Raw genomic sequence first — 7,171 nt, 5'->3', positions numbered from 1 at the left:
AAGAAATTAAACACCCCCAAATGCAATAATTCAATTAAGAAATGAGGCTCAAAACTAAACAGAATTTTCAACAGAGGAATACTGAATGGCTGAGAAACATTTAAAGAAACACTCAACTTCATTAGTCATCATAGAAATGCAAATCAAATCGACTCTAAGATTCCATCTTACACCCATCAGAACAGCTAAAATAAAAAACTTAAGTGACTGCACATGCTGACGTGGATGTGGAGAAAGGGGAACACTCCTTCATTGCTGGTGGGAATGTAAACTGGTACAACTACTTTGGAAATCTATCTGGTGCTATCTCAGAAAGCTGGGAATAGGGCTTCCTCAAGACCCAGCTATTCCACTCCTTGGAATATACCCAGAAGATGCTGCACCATACAACAAGGGCATATGCTCAACCATGTTCATAGCAGCCTTATTCATAATAGCCAGAACTTGGAATCAACCTAAATGTCCCTTAGTTGAAGAATGGATAAAAAACAACTGTGGTATATTTACACTATAGAATACTACTCAGCTCTAAAAAAAAAAAAAAAAAAAAAAAAAAAAAAAAAAAAAAAAAAAACCAAGGAAATTCCAAATTTTGTGGAGAAATGGAGGAAACTAGAAATGATCATACTGAGTGAGTTAACCTAGAAGCAGAAAGACACCCATGCTACATACTCACTTATAATTGGTCACTAGCCCAAGAGGCATGTCCCACGGAAGTCTTCACTTACCAAGAGATTGGGATAGTTGTGAGGACATCCTTTTGGGACTCTAGGTGAGAGAATAATGGGAGACCGGGGAAATAGAAGGATCCAGAGGGCCCTAGAAACCTACAACAAGACTATCACAGCGGGCATATCTGGGTCCAGGGGTTCAGCTCAAACTTCACCAACCAAGGACAATACTTGCAGTAAACATCAAACCCCTTCTTAGATCTAGCCAATGGATGACATTCTCCACAGTTGATTGGAGAGCGAGCACTGTCTTGGACATGAACTCTGGTGCCCCATGTTTGATCACTTCCCTGTGGTGGGGAGGCCTGGTGGTACTCGGAGAAAGAATAAGCAGAATAAGCAGGTTACCAAGATGAGACTTAATAGCCTTGACCATATAGTGAGGGAGGAGGTCTCTTTCGATCAGAGACATAAGGGAGGGGAATAGGGTGAAAGTGGGAATGAGGGAGGAACAGCAGGGTACAAGTTATGGGATAACAATTGAGATGTAATCTGAAGAAATTAATTAAATAAAATTTTAAAAAGAAAGAAAAATAAAACCTGGAATTGTGACTGAGATTGTGGTGATCAGTTAACAGAAAATGGAGTTTGTTTTTAAAATATTTATTTATTTATTATGTATACAGTGTTCTGTCTGTATGCCAGAAGAAGGCACCAGATTTCATTATAGATGGTTGTGAGCCACCATGTGGTTTCTGGGAATTGAACTCAGAACCTCTGCAAGAGCAGCTAGTGCTCTTATCATCTGAGCTCCCTCTTCAGCCCTGAAAATGGACATCTTAAAGATACAGAAATTTTCAAACCACAAATTAAACACAAACTTTCATTTACATTCTCTCTAACTCCTTTAAAATTATCTGTAATTTTTTATTTCAATGGTTTATACAACATTTGTATTTGTCTAGTACATGTTGATTTTTAAATTTGTTTTGCAAATTGACAGATAAAAATTTTTATGTTGTGTAGGTAGGCTAGCCAAGATTCCTCCTCCTGCCTCAGTCTCTAAATGTTGGGATTACAGGTATGTGTCATTGTACCCAGCCTCCAGTAGTCTTTTGATATTTTTTAAATTATATGTTAACATTTCTAATATATGTTGCTACTATATTTGATTTTTACATTGATCTTGCTTTAAGTAATCTTTCTAAATTTGCCTTTTAATTATATGGTGCTTCAAGTTTTTATAGGTATAATTTTTCTTTTGAAAAAATAGCTAATTAATCAATCAGTTAATGAACATCTTTACTTGTGAGAGTCTTTGATACCATTTTGAATGAAGCAGTGATAGTGTACACAGAATTCTTGTTTTTTATTTTATACTGTGTATATAAATAATATTTATTGCCCGCAGTTCTTTCTTTTAGATTGTGTATATCAACTCTAAGTTATTTGAAGAAAAAAATTAAAGTAAGCCAAGTTTCATCCCGATCACTCTCGTATACAATTATAATGATATGCATAAATCTTACATTTTAGAAATCCTTCAAATCCTATTTCACTTGAGTCTCCTTGTTTTGATCACAAATATAACTTTTTTTCTGCGTGTTTCTGCCTCACTATAAACACTACTGAAGGACATGAAAAGTGATAAACTCCTGTATGATATGTGTGAAAATGACAATATATTAATTTAAAAACCCAAATCTACATTGAAAGAGAATTTTTACAGGTCTTGTTAAGTAAAAAACATATATAATAAAAACTATATGTAAGCATTACTGAAGAATTTGATAATTTTTTGGAAAAAATGGTGTTTGGGCTAGGTATTAAACCATGTTTGTCTTAGGTCAAGTACCTTGGAAGCAAACAAAAGACAGTTTTGTTCTTGCAGTATTACAGAGGGAGGAGATGCTTCTTTGAGAAATGAAAGAGCACAAGGAGGCATTAATTATTAGTATCTTTTCACCAGAGATTTGGTTCTCTAATACCACAGGAAAAATCTAGAACCAAGACTACATATATGACAGTTAGACCAGCCTGACGCTGGCAGCGGAGCACTTCCATTTCCGTGTAAAAACCATTACAGTGTTTCATGGATGTGTTTTCCCTCATTTCCATTGCTCATTGCTCTTCTCCTCCCACAGAACCCTCCTTTTTCACAAGTCTCCACTACTTTCATGCCTTCTTTTTGGTAATGTGTAAGCAGATGTGTCCTGGCCCATGGGACAAATCGAACCAGGGTTCATCTGAAAGAGGGGGTGAGGATTGAAAGTGGGGACAGAGATGTGAGAAATAATGAGTCAAGTCTGGAAATTTCTGATCGACCCACTTTTTAAAATTTTCTATTAATTTATTCAGATTATATCTAAATTTTTATCTCCTTGCTTGTCTCTTCCTATCTCTCTCTCTCTCTCTCTCTCTCTCTCTCTCTCTCTCTCTCTTTCACCCTGTTCCCATCCCCTAGGTCTGTGACAGAAGGGGACCACCTCCCTCACCATATGATCACAGCCTATCAAGTCTCATTCTAGTAGCCTTCCTAGTCTTTCTCTGAGTGCCACGAAGCCTCCCCACCAAGGGGAGGTCGTCAAATATAGGGCACCAGAGTTTATGTTAGTCAGTCCCCGCTCTCAACACAACTGCGGATAACGTCCTGTCTCTTGGCTAGATCTGAGTAGGGGTTCAATGTTTACTGCATGTATTATCTTTGGTTGGTGCAGTAGCTTGAGCAAACCCCCCGGGTCCAGATCCAACCATTATAATATCTTTCTTGTAGGTTTCTAGGACCATCTGGTTTCTTCTATTTCTCCATTCTCCCATACTTCTCTCACGTGTGGAGCCTGGTTAAGCTGGGTCCTTTGTGATCAGTTGTGCCAGAACAGTTCTCCGGGGTCAGCTGTTAGGCTTCTGCCCAGCCCTGCTCAGACAGTGGCTGTGGTCCTTGACTCCTGACAGCATCTCCAGTCTCAGATCATGCAGCTGTGGCTGTGTGTCCCCGGCCTCAGACCGCGCTGTTGTGCCTGAGCAATGTGCCCACAGCCGTCTGGGCCTCCATGAGGCACCTGTGTTTTCTGCGGACTGGTGTGGAGCGAATCAGGGGAGCGGGGAGGTCTCAGGACTGATCCACCTGTTTCCCCGAGATTTCCCTAGGCCAGGAGGTCTGATGCTCCCCTGCCACAATTTTAGTCTCAAATACTGAGTTCGTGCTGCCAAGCAAGGCCACTGCTCATAGATCACAGCTTGCAGGAGGAGCCCTGTCCAGGCACTTGGGACTGGTCTGCCAACCTTCCTGGGGTTCTGGATGACTGGAGGTCTGACTCTTCCGTGGTCCACACTGTGTGGATCTCTCTCATCCAGTTATCCCCCAGCTCCCACTATATGTGGCTCCCTTCAGACACCAGGCGTCTTCTTCACTGCCATCTTGGTCTCCCTCTCAAGACTCACTTTAATGCAGCAAGTAGACTTTATATAGCAAGGTCAACACATTCTATTATAACCTCACTTCTCCTAGCCCCCAGGCAAAAATACAATCCCTGAATAGCTCCCTGTAAGAACTTCCTTAATCCTCTGGGTAGTTCTGTGTAAGGACTTCCCAATTTCTCTGGGTAGTTCTCTGTAAGGACTTCCCTATTTCTCTGGGTAGACAATCCAAAGTTAGCCTAGAATGCCAGACCTCCTCCAGCAAGCATCAACAACTCGAAGGTCACAGTGCGCAGCCTAAACACAGGATTTCTAACATGGCTGAATTTAGCATGGCTCCCCACACAGATAGAATCATTTCAGTGTTCACTAGCTTACAACAGGAGCAGTTCCTAGTGAAGACAACAGTAAATTATGAGTGTGTGAGTGAAGCACTAAAAGAGAGTGAGGAAATTCAGGGAAGTGGGAGATGCTACCAAGGTGCATATAGACTATGAAGTGGTGGGAACAATTAGAAAAGACAGAAAGGCCAGGTGCAGAGGACCAAAAGGACCGTTTGTGAAAGAGTAGAACAATCATAGATATGGGGAAGTGTCCAAAGTGTGCACTGAAGTTAAGTAAAGGAAGAATGGCTTGGAAATAGCAAGACTGGGATGGAACAATATGGAACAATGCTTTCTGGCCCCAAGATATGAGTGACTGTTCCCAGAGAAGACTGTGACATGTCTGTACTCAAGGGAAGCCAAATTTCCCTGCAAAAGCAGAGGAAATGTTTCTCAACAGAACTAGAGGGCATTTGGAAATAGTTATACAGTGGGACAGTGACTGTAAGGGCCATAGAGAAAAGATTTGGGAATGAAAGTGGATAGGGGTATTAAATCATGAAATTTTATTGTAGACTCAAGGATTTTAAGGCCCCTAACCTTACCATATCTTTGACATGAGGGTTACTTATCACTAATTAAAGAACTCCTAACATTTCCATTTGGCTGATGCTAGGGTTAACCACACATAAGTGCTGATTCTTTGTAAACCTTACTCAATTTGCATATAAGAGAAGCTCCTTAAATCCTGCTTTAAAATTGTTGTAAAGGTCTGTATATGAGCTATGCCAGAAGGCCCTCTTCAGGGTGATTGGAGCTGCATCTCCTGCTCAGGAGCAGTTGCTTAGTGACAATAACAAACCTTCACACCCTTTATTAGACCAAAGGTGAGTCCTGTCGTCAGTGTTTCTTTTGTTCACTTGATGAACTGGTAGAACCAGTTGGGACGTTCCAGGCTTGGCAAACCTAGACTTTGTAGGTGCAGTTTCCTACCAAGGTTACCCTACTTTGTAAATTGTTGAATATTCCTGAAGTATTAGCATTTAGCACAGTGTCTACTACAGGGTGGACTCAGTAATTATTTGTTGAATTCATTTTGATAGGATCCTTCTTAATTAATGGACAGAATGTTTGGGATCAGGCATGGTTGTGTGTGTGTGTGTGTGTGTGTGTGTGTGTGTGTGTGTGTGTGTGTCTGAAAGTTTGAAGTTGCCTGTCCAGACATTTCTCTTTTGTTCTAGTTTATGCCTAGTATAAAGATGTTCTTTAATCTTATTTGCATTCAGCACCACAAAATAATACAACCATAAAATATAGCTTCTTATAGTAAATGGCTTGTCAGGACCCAACACTGTTGATGTATGGTACATAAAGCATGCTTTAACTGATGTGTTCATTAGGCTACAAAAACAAGTGGTGCCCAGCCTTTTCTGGGCATCTTGCCTAATCACCTGGGGTGATTAAAAATTCTGAAGTTAGCTCTCACCACAGAGACGCTGACTCTTTCTGATTAGGGCTGGGCCAGAGATAGTTTTCTAAAGTCCCTCAGAAGATTGTGATATATTTATAATGTGCAAAACTGCTGCTCTAGACAGTTTTCCTTCTCAAGAATCCCGGTTATCCTTTAAGGATGAAGAGCCTTCCCTGCCTCATGAGCCATAATTTCCTTGAGCTGGCCATTGCAATTCTATCATGTAGTCCTGGTTTGAACATCTGCTTTCAATCTTGTTTGATCTCTGGTTGATTTGAGTGTATTTATGCTTGCTTTCCAAGCAGAATGTCTGAGGGATCATGAAGAAGTTCACTTATTGTTTAGGTTAAAAGTTGAAAACATAGTTGCTGATACATTTAAGTACATGACTTCACGACTATAAGGAAAATGTAAGGAATTAAGCTGTCAGTTTTTTTTTTTTAAAATAAACTTTGCATGCTATTTTTATTAGGGGAATTGTTATTGAGAAACCAGAGGCTGTTTCACTGGAAAGAAACTCTATTAACTAGGGAGAGGCAGAGAGTGCTATAAATTAAAGACCTCAGCCACTCACTTTACATAGCTTCCTAGTTCCTTGTCCAGCCACTTCTGTCTCCTCAAGAGCCAGGTAAGTTCTTCCTCAGATCCAGCTTAAGAGTCTTGTATTTTGAGAAAATGTCTTTTGGTTGATTTGAAATAAATATATTTTATTGTGCATAGGTGGTTCTTGAGGTGATTTTATTTATTCCAGTGGCAAAATGACCATGCAATTTATCATTTACATCTTGCTCGATAGTGAGTTATATCCTTTTCTTTCTGAGTAAGGAGTCCCTATACAGAAGCTGAGGATGAACCTCAAGTAACAGATGAAGAACAGCAGGATTTCATAGCAGGCATAAGACCTAAAATGTGAGGGCCATTGGGATCTTTACTTATGTTATCTCTTTTTGTTTTTAAAAATATTTTATGAAATAAATGCTGAGGAAAACATAAAGCATATATATGATGTACTTGTTTATTTTGTTGAATATTAACAGCTCTGAATTTTTTTTGTGTGATTTAGTAACAGTAATATTAGCTCATTGAATGAATCCAAAACAATGAAAAAAAAAGTACAAGAAAAGAAAACTGTTAACCTAATTCATGTCTAGAGATACTCCACCGCCCTTTAGGAGAAAATTCAGTGCACAGTAAACTTTCTGTGGTATTAGGAATTAGAGATTAGGGAACTTAATATGTTTTTCTACTTTGGATGATATCTGAATCAATTGAGAGACGAAAAGTGTCAG

This window comes from Acomys russatus, chromosome 6 (genome assembly GCF_903995435.1).
Source record: "Acomys russatus chromosome 6, mAcoRus1.1, whole genome shotgun sequence".
NCBI classification, from domain to species: Eukaryota; Metazoa; Chordata; class Mammalia; order Rodentia; family Muridae; genus Acomys; species Acomys russatus.
The sequence above is the reverse complement of the archived record's forward strand: the minus strand, read 5'-3'. Positions refer to the sequence as shown.